Here is a 15,685-nt window from a genome sequence, read left to right as displayed (position 1 = left end):
CAGGGACAGGGAAGATGTTAAAAATGATTGGAAGATGGATGGAACCAAATACAGGACCATTCTTGAAGAAAACCTGTTGGAGATTTGTCTTCCAACAAGACAATGATCCCAAACATAAAGCAAAATCTACAATGGAATGGGTCACAAATAAACGTATCCAGGTGTTAGAATGGCCAAGTCAAAGTCCAGACCTCAATCCAATCGAGAATCTGTGGAAAGAGCTGAAAACTGCTGTGCACAAATGATCTCCATCAAACCTCACTGAGCTCGAGCTGTTTGCCAAGGAAGAATGGGCAAGAATTTCAGTCTCTCGATGTACAAAACTGATAGAGACGTACCCCAAGCGACTTGCAGCTATAATCGCATCAAAAGGTGGCGCAAGAAAGTATTAAGTTAAACGGGCATAAAAATAGCATTTCCATTATGGTGCTCTATTATATAGGGAAATGGTGAAGGGATAAATCAAACCAAAACAATATAGTTGTATGTACTTACAAAGTGCTTAGTGCCTTGTGCTGAGTGCATAGCGCGCCATCACCCGACACCGCCGTTTCGCCTATGCTTTTTCCAAAAGGGGCGTTAATTACTAGCTGATTGTGTGAGCATTATATAGTCTTAACGATGCCTGTGATTGGTTAAGACATCAGTGATCGGCACTTATTGGCTCATGTCAGTTCCACGTTGCCTGTCCCAATGCAAAAGTGACTTCTGGTACGCTGAACTGGAATGCATGATTGGAACGCATGTCATTCCTTAGGCTGCTTTGACACATCAGTTTTTTGCCGTCAGGCTCAATCCGGTTGCTCGACCGTTTTTGTGAAAAACTGATGCGATGGATCCGTTTTTCTGCCGGATCCGACTAGCAGATCCGGCAAAAAAGTTTTTCATCCATTTCTTCCGGGTTTTTTTTTATCCATTTTACTACGGATTACGACGGATTTATTTTTTAAAAACGCCCATTGGAGGCTCCCAAAACTTATTGGCTACTGAAAACCTATATATACAGTGTTTCTACAGCCCATCTTTGACAGGTTGTAGAGTAAGTGGCAAAAATGGAAGGCGTGATGGCAAACATTCTGAAGATTAATGTGGATTTAACTTTTGAGGCTAATCATTTGAAAGTGATTGTTATGGAGAAAGAGCGAGAAAGAGCACATCATGCGTCTGCGCCAATGACGTTTTTGGATCCACCCAATAACAGCACAGAGAATGACTCGTGGGGTGTATTCTACCCTATACATGGAGTTGAGGAAACCCCGAAAAGTTTTTCTCATATGTTCGGATGCAAATAGAGAACTTTGATTTATTGGTGGAACGGTTTGGACACCTCATCAGAAGTGAAAATAAGTAAACTGACTGAACAATATATATAATAATTATAAATGCTGGTGCATAGCCAAAAAAATACATACATAATAATAGATTATGGCTGCACACATCTGTGCTAAAATAAGGAAGTTTGAAATATAAGGAATAGGAATAGCATAACGGCTTATGAACTTTATGAACAAACATGAGATTTTAGCACAAGATTTGGCCAAATATTGTGAGCCCATTCACCAACGACAAGGTAGTCTTAACACTATTGGTTCTGAGCCTCCCTATATAAGAAGGCTTTATCATGTCATTAGCCACAAGCATGTGTTCACATTGGGCAGTAGCTCAGAGACCATAGGTAAGTGTTCACACCAGGCAGGCAGTGTAGTTACCCATTCAATCTGAGATTACCTTGTCGTTGGTGAATGGGCTCACAATATTTGGCCAAATCTTGTGCTAAAATCTCATGTTTGTTCATAAAGTTCATAAGCCGTTATGCTATTCCTATTCCTTATATTTCAAACTTCCTTATTTTAGCACAGATGTGTGCAGCCATAATCTATTATTATGTATGTATTTTTTTGGCTATGCACCAGCATTTATAATTATTATATATATTGTTCAGTCAGTTTACTTATTTTTACTATATACTATTTTCTGACTTGAACGTCCCGCCCTTCACCATACCTGTGATTTTTAATTACATCTTAACACTATTGGTTCTGAGCCTCCCTATATAAGAAGGCTTTATCATGTCATTAGCCACAAGCATGTGTTCACATTGGGCAGTAGCTCAGAGACCATAGGTAAGTGTTCACACCAGGCAGGCAGTGTAGTTACCCATTCAATCTGAGATTACCTTGTCGTTGGTGAATGGGCTCACAATATTTGGCCAAATCTTGTGCTAAAATCTCATGTTTGTTCATAAAGTTCATAAGCCGTTATGCTATTCCTATTCCTTATATTTCAAACTTCCTTATTTTAGCACAGATGTGTGCAGCCATAATCTATTATTACCTCATCAGAAGTGAACACATATTGCCGCTTCTCCATTTAACCGGCAGAGAATCTGGGGGTAACTCTTCGGTAAGCCATTTTTATTGTATCTCCTACTGTTAAAGCACACTTATAACTGTAATGTTGTTGCTGGTATTTTGCAGTAATTATTACCTTTCCTTTTTTCACAGATTCCTTGCAACTGGCGAATCCCTTTCGTCACTCCATTTCCAGTTCTGAACTTGGGATTTCAACCATATCGGGGATTGTTAAGCACACCTGCCGCGCATTGTGGGACTGTTTACATGAAGAATTTATCCCACATCAGACAACGGAGAGTTGGCTGGAGATTGCCGAAAAATTCCAACAAATTTGTCAGTTTCCCAATTGCTTGGGTACAGTGGACGGGAAACATATCACATATCACACATCGTCAAACCTGCTGCATCTGGCTCAGAATAACTACAAGAAATATTTCTCCATTGTGCTCATGGCCATCGCAGATGCTGAATACAAGTTTATAGCGGTCGATATTGGGGCCTATGGCCGCTCAAATGATTCGCAAGTTTCTAAAGTGTTTGCAATCTCCAATTTCCACCCCCAAGACCACTGCCTGAAACCTCTGGGCCACCAATGCCATTTGTATGTGTTGGAGATGAAGCGTTCCAACTCTCGGAACACCTGCTGAAACCATACTCAAGTAGTGGATTGACGCCAACTAAAAGAATTTTTAATTACCGCCTAACACGAAGAATGATGGAGTGCATTTTGGGATTCCAACATCCAAATGGCGAGTTCTGTTGACCGCTGTAAACCTGAAGACTGACAGTGTTAACGAGGTGGTGAAAGCTTGTGTGGTCCTGCACAAATTTGTTATATGCAAGGAACAAATTTCCATTGATGACCAATTTGAAGAAACCAACTTGCATGATTAGCAGAACATTACTTTTAGAAGTTCTGTGTCAGTTTCCAGAATGAGGGGCAAATTTGTGGAATACTTTTTACACCTCAAGGAAGAGACTGGCAGGATTATAGAGTTTGAAACAGCTGTCTTGGAACTTGTTACCCAAAGTATTTGACCTTGTTTTGCCCAAAGTATTGTACCTGGTTGGATTTTTCCCAAAGTATTGTACTTTTATCCAAACTAATGTACCTGGTTGGGTTGTACCCAAAGTATTGTACCTTTTTTACCCAAAGTATTTTACCTGGTTGGGTTTTACCCAAAGTATTAAACCTTATAATTATACCTTATTATACCTTATAATTAAATAAATGAAAGGCAAATTTTTAAACAAAAAAAGTATTTTTTTATTTATAACTTATATATATTTATAAATTTATGTAGTGTGGGGTGGAGCTAATACTGGAGGGGCTGTCAGATTGGACCACTTCGACAGTGGGAGTGTGGAGACGGATCAGTAGGTAAAACAGAAGGTGAAGGGGTGGAGAAAGAAATAGAATGGGTGGACATAAAACCGGGAGTAGAGATAGGAATTTGGAAGTTTGGAGGGGTGGAGTGGAGGGATTGGGAGGCAGAAGAGGTGGTGGGTGCAGAGGAGGGTTGTGTTTGGGGCATGATGGGTGTGGAAGGAGATTGGTGGTAGTGGGCAGGGAGTGGAGGCACAAATGATGTGGTTGGGAACTGGTATGTTGCAGGATGCTGGTATGGGGCATGAAGCTGGTATTGTATAGGAGGGGGAGGAGGGACAGTGGCTGGAGGAGGGCAGGTGCAGAATGAACTACCGTGGCGGGTCTTGGGAGGTAACATGCGCAAGGGCAAACTGGCAGGCTTGCATTACATGCATCTGCTGGTCAGGACATAGCTTGTTTATGTGCTCGAGTACTGCCTCGAAAAAGGAATGATTTGGTGATTTACTTGCATCTGAATGCATCCTATCTAGACACGTGTGCAACTCAAGAATACTGTTGTTGAGCAAATTAAATCCTGCAGTCATTTGCTCAGACAACAGTTTGAACCAGTTCTAGAAGGCTGCATTCAGATGCAAGAACTCTGGGGCATAGCTCTTTTCCTGACCCCTCTGGCGTGGCCGCCCAGAACCTACAGTTGTTCTAGAGGTGGCAACATCAGAGGGGTGGGGTAAAGGAAAAGCTATATCCTCACCAGCAGCTTCATGTAACAAAGTCTGCCACGATGCTCCAGCACTGGTGGATGGGACCAAGGGACAAGATGTGAGGGAAGGCTGGGAAGATGCAGATGGGTCGGGACTGCCGAAGTGGCCCCCGGTGGCGGTCTCCTGAGGGATCACTCCAGAAGGGTTCAACACTGCAGGCCCCCGAGTGCGGTAGACGGTGCTGTGGAACAAGGAAAAAAAATGTAATTAATATGTCATTGCTTGGCCCTGGCTGAAACCAAAAAAAAAGTTATACATGTAAACATTTTTACTTAGTCAATGGGGTGGGGAATATTTTTTAATCAAATAGATTTTTATTGATTTATAAAATGCAATAAACATTTAACAATAACATGTGTTTTTCAATTCCCCCCCAAGATTAACCCCCCATTACCCATCCCACCCCCCTTCATCCCCATCCCACTCCCCTTCATCCCCATCCCACCCCCCTTCATCCCCATCCCTCCCCCCTTTCCCACTTAGACAGCTCACTGTTGTGAATTCTGTTCTCGAACTCCCTCCTGTGGTCATGAATGGTACTTAGGCGAGTTCGGCCCATGGACTCCCTCTGGTGGCTGTGAGTGGAGCTGCTGGTTCTGAGGTTCCTTCCTCAGCTGACCTCGTTTGGTCCCAGGCTGGCTGCTCTATTTAACTCCACTCAGATCGTTACTTGATGCTAGCTGTCAATGTTCTAGTACTGGTTCAGATCTCTCTTGGATCTTTCTGAGGACCTGTCTACTCCAGTGAAGCTAAGTCCCTGCTAGTTTATTTGCTTATCTTTGTTTTCTTGTCCAGCTTGCTATCATGATATTGCCTTGCTAGCTGGAAGCTCTGGGAGGCAGAGTGGCACCTCCGCACCGTGAGTCGGTGCGGGGGTCTTTTTGCACACTCTGCGTGGCTTTTTGTAGTGTTTTGTGCTGACCGCAAAGATACCTTTTCTATCCTCAGTCTGTTTAGTGAAGTCTGGCCTCCTTTGCTGAAACCTGTTTCATTCTTATGTTTGTGACTTTCATCTTAACTCACAGTCAATATTTGTGGGGGGCTGCCTTTTCCTTTGGGGAAATTTCTCTGAGGCAAGTTAGGCTTTATTTCCTATCTTAGGGGTAGTTAGCTCTTAGGCTGTGAAGAGGCGTCTAGGCAGAGTTAGGTACGCTCCACGGCTATTTCTAGTGTTTGTGTGATAGGATTAGGCTTGCGGTCAGCAGAGCTCCCACTTCCCAGAGCTCGTCCTGTGTGATAGTTTAACCATCAGGTCATTCCGGGTGCTCCTAACCACCAGGTCCATAACAGTACAGCTGGCCACTAAAGTGTTAATGCATCTCAATAGAGGGATAAGAGAAGTTCTGAGACCATTTTTTTTTTCTGCAGTGTGTTTTGTCTTTCTTTTCCCCTTAATCTCTGGGTGGTTCAGGACACAGGTGTAGATATGGACATTCAAGGTCTGTCCTCTTGTATGGATCAACTCACTGCTAGGGTACAAAGCATTCAAGATTATGTAGTTCAGAATCCGATGTTAGAGCCTAGAATTCCAATTCCTGATTTGTTTTCTGGGGATAGATCTAAGTTCCTGAATTTCAAAAATAATTGTAGACTGTTTCTTGCTTTGAAACCCCGCTCCTCTGGTGACCCCATTCAGCAAGTAAAAATCATTATTTCTTTGTTACGTGGTGACCCTCAAGAATGGGCATTTTCCCTTGCGCCAGGAGATCCTGCATTGCGTAATGTGGATGCGTTTTTTCTGGCGCTTGGATTGCTTTATGATGAACCGAATTCAGTGGATCAGGCAGAGAAAATCTTGCTGGCTTTGTGTCAGGGTCAGGATGAAGCGGAGGAATATTGTCAGAAGTTTAGAAAGTGGTCTGTGCTTACTCAGTGGAATGAATGTGCCCTGGCGGCAATTTTCAGAAAGGGTCTTTCTGAAGCCCTTAAGGATGTTATGGTGGAATTTCCCACGCCTGCTGGTCTGAATGAGTCTATGTCCTTGGCCATTCAGATCGATCGACGCTTGCGTGAGCACAAAGCTGTGCACCATTTGGCGGTATCTTCTGAGCAGAGGTCTGAGCCTATGCAATGTGATAGGACTTTGACCAGAGCTGAACGGCAAGAACACAGACGTCAGAATGGGCTGTGTTTTTACTGTGGTGACTCCACTCATGCTATCTCTGATTGTCCTAAGCGCACTAAGCGGTTCGCTAGGTCTGCCACCATTGGTACGGTACAGCCTAAATTTCTTTTGTCCGTTACTCTGATTTGCTCTTTGTCATCCTATTCTGTTATGGCATTTGTGGATTCAGGCGCTGCCCTGAATTTGATGGACTTGGAGTTTGCCAGGCGCTGTGGTTTTTTCTTGGAGCCCTTGCAGTATCCTATTCCATTGAGAGGAATTGATGCTACGTCTTTGGCCAAGAATAAGCCTCAGTACTGGACTCAATTGACCATGTGCATGGCTCCTGCACATCAGGAGGATATTCGCTTTTTGGTGTTGCATAATCTGCATGATGTGGTCGTTTTGGGTTTGCCATGGCTACAGGTCCATAATCCAGTATTGGATTGGAAATCAATGTCTGTGTCCAGCTGGGGTTGTCAAGGGGTACATGGAGATGTTCCATTGTTGTCAATTTCATCTTCCACTCCTTCTGAAGTCCCTGAGTTTTTGTCGGATTACCGGGATGTATTTGATGAGCCCAAGTCCAGTGCCCTACCTCCTCATAGGGACTGTGATTGTGCTATTAATTTGATTTCTGGTAGTAAGTTTCCTAAGGGCCGACTGTTCAATTTGTCTGTGCCAGAGCATGCTGCTATGCGGAGTTATATAAAGGAGTCCTTGGAGAAAGGGCATATTCGCCCGTCGTCGTCACCGTTGGGAGCAGGGTTCTTTTTTGTGGCCAAGAAGGATGGTTCTCTGAGACCTTGTATAGATTACCGCCTTCTTAATAAAATCACGGTCAAATTTCAGTACCCTTTGCCTCTGCTGTCTGATTTGTTTGCTCGGATTAAGGGGGCTAGTTGGTTCACCAAGATAGATCTTCGAGGCGCGTATAATCTTGTGCGTATTAAGCAGGGCGATGAATGGAAAACAGCACTTAATACGCCCGAGGGCCATTTTGAGTACCTGGTGATGCTATTCGGGCTTTCTAATGCTCCATCTGTGTTTCAGTCCTTTATGCATGACATCTTCCGAAAGTACCTGGATAGATTCATGATTGTATATTTGGATGATATTTTGGTCTTTTCGGATGATTGGGAGTCTCATGTGAAGCAGGTTAGAATGGTGTTCCAGGTCCTTCGTGCTAATTCCTTGTTTGTGAAAGGGTCTAAATGTCTCTTTGGAGTTCAGAAGGTTTCATTTTTGGGCTTCATTTTTTCCCCTTCTACTATCGAGATGGACCCTGTTAAAGTTCAGGCCATTTATGATTGGACTCAGCCTACTTCTGTGAAGAGCCTTCAGAAATTCCTGGGCTTTGCTAATTTTTACCGTCGCTTCATCGCTAAATTTTCGAGTGTTGTTAAACCATTGACTGATTTGACCAAGAAAGGTGCTGATGTGGTCAATTGGTCCTCTGCGGCCGTTGAGGCTTTTCAGGAGTTGAAGCGTCGTTTTTCTTCTGCCCCTGTGTTGTGTCAGCCAGATGTTTCGCTCCCGTTTCAGGTCGAGGTTGATGCTTCTGAGATTGGAGCAGGGGCTGTTTTATCTCAAAGAAGTTCTGATGGCTCGGTGATGAAACCATGTGCTTTCTTTTCTAGAAAGTTTTCGCCTGCTGAGCGCAATTATGATGTGGGCAATCGAGAGTTGTTGGCTATGAAGTGGGCATTTGAGGAGTGGCGACATTGGCTTGAAGGAGCCAAGCATCGCGTGGTGGTCTTAACGGATCACAAGAATCTGACTTATCTCGAGTCTGCCAAGCGGTTGAATCCTAGACAGGCTCGATGGTCGCTGTTTTTATCCCGCTTCGATTTTGTGATTTCATACCTTCCGGGTTCTAAGAATGTGAAGGCTGATGCCCTTTCAAGGAGTTTCGTGCCTGATTCTCCGGGAGTTCCTGAGCCGGTTGGTATTCTCAAAGAGGGGGTAATTTTGTCTACCATCTCTCCTGATTTGCGGCGGGTGCTGCAGGAGTTTCAGGGTGATAGACCTGACCGTTGTCTAGCGGAGAAACTGTTTGTCCCTGATAGATGGACTAGTAGAGTTATCTCTGAGGTTCATTGTTCGGTGTTGGCTGGTCATCCTGGAATCTTTGGTACTAGAGATTTGGTGGCTAGATCCTTTTGGTGGCCGTCCTTGTCACGGGATGTGCGTTATTTTGTGCAGTCCTGTGGGACTTGTGCTCGGGCTAAGCCCTGCTGTTCTCATGCCAGTGGGTTGCTTTTGCCCTTGCCGGTCCCGAAAAGGCCCTGGACGCATATTTCCATGGATTTTATTTCAGATCTCCCTGTCTCTCAAAGGATGTCGGTCATCTGGGTGGTTTGTGATCGCTTCTCTAAGATGGTCCATTTGGTACCCTTGCTTAAATTGCCTTCCTCCTCTGATTTGGTTCCATTATTTTTCCAGCATGTGGTTCGTTTGCATGGCATTCCGGAGAACATCGTGTCGGACAGAGGTTCCCAGTTTGTTTCAAGGTTTTGGCGGTCCTTTTGTGCTAAGATGGGCATTGATTTGTCTTTTTCTTCAGCTTTCCATCCTCAGACAAATGGACAAACCGAACGAACCAATCAGACTTTGGAGACATATCTGAGATGCTTTGTTTCTGCTGATCAGGATGATTGGGTGTCCTTCTTGCCTTTGGCTGAGTTCGCCCTTAATAATCGGGCCAGCTCGGCTACTTTGGTTTTGCCTTTTTTCTGTAATTCTGGTTTCCATCCTCGTTTTTCTTCAGGGCAGGTTGAGCCTTCGGACTGTCCTGGTGTAGATTCTGTGGTGGACAGGTTACAGCAAATTTGGACTCACGTAGTGGACAATTTGACATTGTCCCAGGAGAAGGCTCAACGTTTCGCTAACCGCCGTCGCTGTGTTGGTCCCCGACTTCGTGTTGGAGATTTGGTTTGGTTGTCGTCTCGTTATGTTCCTATGAAGGTTTCTTCTCCTAAGTTTAAGCCTCGTTTCATTGGTCCTTATAAGATTTCTGAGATTCTCAATCCTGTGTCATTTCGTTTGGCCCTTCCAGCTTCTTTTGCCATCCATAATGTGTTCCATAGGTCGTTGTTGCGGAGATATGTGGCGCCTATGGTTCCCTCCGTTGATCCTCCTGCCCCGGTGTTGGTTGAGGGGGAGTTGGAGTATGTGGTGGAGAAGATTTTAGATTCTCGTATTTCGAGACGGAAACTTCAGTACCTGGTCAAGTGGAAGGGTTATGGTCAGGAAGATAATTCCTGGGTTGTTGCCTCTGATGTTCATGCTGCCGATCTAGTTCGTGCCTTTCATTTGGCTCGTCCTGATTGGCCTGGGGGATCTGGTGAGGGTTCGGTGACCCCTCCTCAAGGGGGGGGTAGTGTTGTGAATTCTGTTCTCGAACTCCCTCCTGTGGTCATGAATGGTACTTCGGCGAGTTCGGCCCATGGACTCCCTCTGGTGGCTGTGAGAGGAGCTGCTGGTTCTGAGGTTCCTTCCTCAGCTGACCTCGTTTGGTCCCAGGCTGGCTGCTCTATTTAACTCCACTCAGATCGTTACTTGATGCCAGCTGTCAATGTTCTAGTACTGGTTCAGATCTCTCTTGGATCTTTCTGAGGACCTGTCTACTCCAGTGAAGCTAAGTCCCTGCTAGTTTATTTGCTTATCTTTGTTTTCTTGTCCAGCTTGCTATCATGATATTGCCTTGCTAGCTGGAAGCTCTGGGAGGCAGAGTGGCACCTCCGCACCGTGAGTCGGTGCGGGGGTCTTTTTGCACACTCTGCGTGGCTTTTTGTAGTGTTTTGTGCTGACCGCAAAGATACCTTTTCTATCCTCAGTCTGTTTAGTGAAGTCTGGCCTCCTTTGCTGAAACCTGTTTCATTCTTATGTTTGTGACTTTCATCTTAACTCACAGTCAATATTTGTGGGGGGCTGCCTTTTCCTTTGGGGAAATTTCTCTGAGGCAAGTTAGGCTTTATTTCCTATCTTAGGGGTAGTTAGCTCTTAGGCTGTGAAGAGGCGTCTAGGCAGAGTTAGGTACGCTCCACGGCTATTTCTAGTGTTTGTGTGATAGGATTAGGCTTGCGGTCAGCAGAGCTCCCACTTCCCAGAGCTCGTCCTGTGTGATAGTTTAACCATCAGGTCATTCCGGGTGCTCCTAACCACCAGGTCCATAACAGCTCACGTCCTTCTTTTAACATGTCTTGTAGCATTATATACTTTAGAATAATATAATGTCCTTCACTATGAATTTATATACCATTATTTTATAGGCGACACCTCCTCAGGCCTATTTTCCCTTAATCTCCTCCTAACCCAATTCCAACCAAGGCGTCCACAATTTGCCATACAGAACCATTTTCCTTCTTTTCTGATATACTCCCTTTTCTAAGGCTATGACCTTCCCCGCATACTTGATGTATTCTCCCCTCAAGGGAGGCTCCTCTTTCATCCAGTTTCTTGCTATGACCTTCCGAGCCATGTATAACAGTCTAGCGATTGCTATTTTCAATGTGTTATCTACAATTATCTCATCCACATATCCCAGCACGCAGACCACTGGTTCCCTTGGAATTACACATCTATACGCCCCTTCTATCCGGCTGAGAACCACTAACCAGGAGACAGTCAACCTCGGACACGACCAGAGCATGTGGAACATTCCGGCATTATCATTCCTACACCTAGGGCATTCCGAAATGGGTATCAACCCAGCTCTATATAGAACATCCGGAGACCTATATACTCTGTGTATAACGTAAAGCTGAGAAAGTCTATACGGCTCATTCATCGATAGCTTCGGTACCCATTCTAAAACAGATTCCCATGTTTCATCCTCCAAGCGACCCAACTCTCTTTCCCAATTAACCCTCGCCCCAAACGGATATCCCAATAAGTAAGTATGGAGTAAGTCCTTATATAAGGAAGAGATAACACCCCCCGATGTTCCCGCACCGCAGATATATTCCAATACTAAGTCACTTTGGATTTTGAGGCAATCCCCCCTATTCTGAGCCAAAAAGGCATGTCGAACTTGTGCATATTGATAACCCCCGGATGTCTCGAGGCCATACTCAGGCTGCAGCTGGGAAAAGGACTTCAACTCCCGTCGCTCTAAAATCTGATAAACATATCTAATCCCTTTAGCCTGCCATCCTGACAGACATCCCATTGCCAAAAATTCTGGTAAATTATTATTAAACCATAGTGGAGAAAACCTGGTAAGACAAGTGACCCCACGAATATGTTTGACTCTTCCCCATATTTTATATATCAAAAGCAATGTTGGATATATTTTCCCAAGCATCCCAAGGGAGCCATCCTCTAAACACTGTACCACCGGACTTCTTTTGGCAATATTTTCTATTAAGAGTTGCACCCCATTGGCGGACGTCACCTGCTCCCAGCCCTTTAAATGTTGACATTGGGCCGCAAGGAAATATATCTCAGGATTAGGCAAGGCCAGACCCCCCGCATCTTTAGGCCGCTGAAGAGTCTCCAACCTAATTCGTGGGTGCTGTCTCCCCCACACCAGACTTCTAAATAATTAGTTAATCAGGTTGAATTTCCCACGTGGTATCCAGATAGGTGAGTTATGAAGAACATACAATATTTTAGGCATCAGAATCATTTTCATAGGGTTAACTCGACCCACAACAGACAAATGCAGCTTAGACCAAGCCCCTACCTTAGCCTTAAGAGTTCCCAGCACCGGTGTCAGATTCTTGTGCAAGTAATTTGTAATCGGCAAAGAGATTGATATCCCAAGATATTTGAATTGGTCTGCTATCTTAAGTCTACCCCCTTCCGTAGAATCACCCAGCTCACCCCCCACATCATCCACCATGAATAAAATTGATTTATTCCAGTTTATTTTTAGTCCTGATAGAGAGCCAAATCCCTCAATGAGCCGCATAGCATTGCTCAATAAGTCATGCGGTCCCCCAGAAATAGCAGTATATCGTCAGCGTAGAGCGCTATCTTTTCTTCTATCGACCCATATTTGAACCCTAAAACCTCGGTGGACTGTCGAATATTGGCAGCCAACGGTTCCACGGCCAGAGTAAACAAAAGAGGGGAGAGCAGGCACCCCTGTCTCGTTCTTCTATGCAGCCAAATCGTGTGAGAAAGCTCGCCATTCACTCTCACTCTAGCTGATGGTTGCTCATATAGCAGCTGAACACAAGACACGAAATGTGGGCCAAAGCCAAAACAGTGCAATACCTGCCACAGGTACCCCCATTCTACACTATCGAATGCCTTATGGGCATCTAAGGAAACAATGACTCTATGCCCACCGTTATCAGCCCCCAGTTGTAAATTCAAAAAGAGTCTTCTTAGATTCACTGCCGTAGACCTATCACTGCTGGACTGATCTGGGTGAATTAATTTAGAAACAACTCCTGTTAATCGGGCCGCTAACACCCCGGCCAGGAGCTTAACATCTGTAGTAAATAGAGAGATCGGGCAATACGATTCAGGCCGTCGCAGATCTTTATCTTCCTTCGGAATTATTACTATTATGGCTTCCCTCATGGAAGCTGGCAAGGTTCCCCTAAGCTTGACCTCCTCCAATCCCACTCTTAATCTGGATATTAACACCTCTTCCATCTCTTTATATATTTCAGCAGGTAGCCCATCTACTCCTGGCGCCTTACCTCTTGCCATCGCCCTTAAAGCCCAACCTAGTTCTTCATCAGTAATAGGGCCCTCCAAACTTTCCCTATCCTCCTCAGTCTAGGCAAGGCGATGCCCTCTAAAAATGCCATATTGTCTCCCTCCGATGGGACCACACCAGAAGAGTACAGATCCACGTAGAATTCCATAAAGACCCTTAAAATCTCAGAGGTCTCCGATACTTTCATACCATTGTCAAGTTCCAATGAATGCACGAATGATGCACTCCTCTGAGCAGAAGCCACCAATGACAACATATGTCCAACTACCTCTCCCTCCTGGTAAAACACCAGATGTTGGAACTCTCTCTTCCTCTCTGCCCTCTCCATTAGAATTTTATCCATGCGGTTCTGGGCTTCCTTTAGCAGTTTCCCAGCCTCAGGAGTACCCAGTGTAATCAAATCATCTTCAGCAATTCTCAGCCTTTCCCTCGCATCATTCTCTGCCTGTTTTGACCGACGTTTACATCTACTAATATCCCTAAACAGCAGTCCTCTCAAAAAAGCCTTCATAGTCTCCCAAATGGTAAGTATATCCGCACTACCCTCATTAATCTCAAAGAACTCCTCTACGTCTCACTGTATGGTCTCCAAGCTCACACTATGCAACCGGTTACGATGAATTTTCCACTCTCTCCTTTGTCGCGCCCATGTCCCCGCCGGCCTCAACTTCACCTCCAACGGATTATGATTCGAGAATGCCCGTGGCAAATACCTGACTTCTCCCACCAAAGTGTCAAACATGTTATTCCCGAGCGCCATGTCTATTCTAGATAGAGCGTCATGAGCCCGTGAGTAGCAGGAGTATCCCCTCTCACCCACGTGTCGCACTCTCCACAGATCAATCATACCGATCTCTCGCACATATGTTCCAAATGCCGTAGTATGACTTTCCGTCCTACGCTGTGTTTTTATTTCTATCCCAAAAATCAGCGCAAATGTTATTGAGGTCTACTATAATTAAAAGCGGCAATGGATCTCCCCGTCCAATCAATTCCAAAACTTCTCTAATTTTTTTGCTAGAATAGGGGGGAGGGATGTACATAGCCACCACATACATCAAAACTCCAAGCAGTCTACATTTCACTATCACATATTGCCCTTCCACATCAACATACACCTTCACTTCTTCATAATGCACACCTGCCGGGACCAGCACCGATACTCCTCTTGCATACGTAGAGAAAGTGGAGTGATATGACCTCTGCAGCCATCTCCTACTCAAGACATTGACCCTCTCACGTACCAAGTGTGTTTCCAACAGACATATCAAGGAGACCCTTTGATCACGAGCATATTGAAGAACCGCCGCTCTCCTGGTCTTGTCCGCTAGGCCTCTAACATTCCAACTTAGTATTTTAATGCGTTCCCCCATCATGTCACTCCAAGGTTTGAAAGAGCTATAGGCAGAAAATAAACATAGAAAGAAGCCCAATTCTTTTCTGTCAAAAGTGAAGCAATAACCACACATGTTGCCACAGAAAGTCAGTCCCCTGCAGCCTGCAGTTTCTCGACATTAATATCAATCCACTGAGTAGAGTCCTCTGGCGTCATGAAGAAGTGTGCTTTATTGAAGGCGACTACTCTCAACCTCGCAGGGAACAACATGGAATATTGCACCCCCAGTTCTCTCAATCACCTCTTGACGCCAGTAAACTGCATTCTCTGTTTCTGGACTGCAGCGGAGTAGTCCGGATAAATGGCAATCCTCTGTCCTCCAGCAGTGAAGTCCTCCATTTCTCTGGCCTTCCTAAGTATAATGTCTCTGTCTCTGTAGTTTAATATTTTAGCCAGCATAGTACGGGGGTTAGCTCCAGGGGGAGGGGGCTGCAGTGGCACTCTGTGCGCTCTTTCCACGGCAAAGACCTTTGTCAGAGCTTCAGCTCCAATCTTCTCCTTCAGCCAGCTTTCAATAAACTCAGTGGAATTTCTCTCCTCTGTTTTTCCGGCAAAGCGACTATCCGGATGTTATTTCTTCTGGATCTGTTTTCTAGATCCTCATTGTTTGCCGCCAATTCCTTTATCTGTTGGACAAACTTTTTCTCTGCCCTTTGCAGTTTTACAATATGATCCTCAGCAGTGCTCATCCTCTCTTCCACTTCTCCCATACGTTTGTCCATTCTCTGTACAGCAGCCTTTATTTGTAGGGGTGGGGAATATTTACCTTCTGCTCACCATAGTTGACTGGAGGAACGACAGGGCTCGAGCATACTTGTATTTGCTCCTGCGTCCGCCCGATCCACTCAGGGCCTGCATCTCCTTGCTGAACTCCTTCTTGAAGCGATCCCTGAGTGACCGCCATCGCTTGATAACTCTTTTCCCTGTAAAGTGAAAGCACAAATTGGTTAGTATACAACACATTACAGCCAGCAACATAACTGAACTGTGAATACTTATGCGCTTTATTCTGGGCCCAAACATCAAGGTCCTCCCAATGGTCCACAAGTTTGTGGCATACT

This window comes from Ranitomeya variabilis, chromosome 5 (genome assembly GCF_051348905.1).
Source record: "Ranitomeya variabilis isolate aRanVar5 chromosome 5, aRanVar5.hap1, whole genome shotgun sequence".
NCBI lineage: Eukaryota > Metazoa > Chordata > Amphibia > Anura > Dendrobatidae > Ranitomeya > Ranitomeya variabilis.
The sequence above is the reverse complement of the archived record's forward strand: the minus strand, read 5'-3'. Positions refer to the sequence as shown.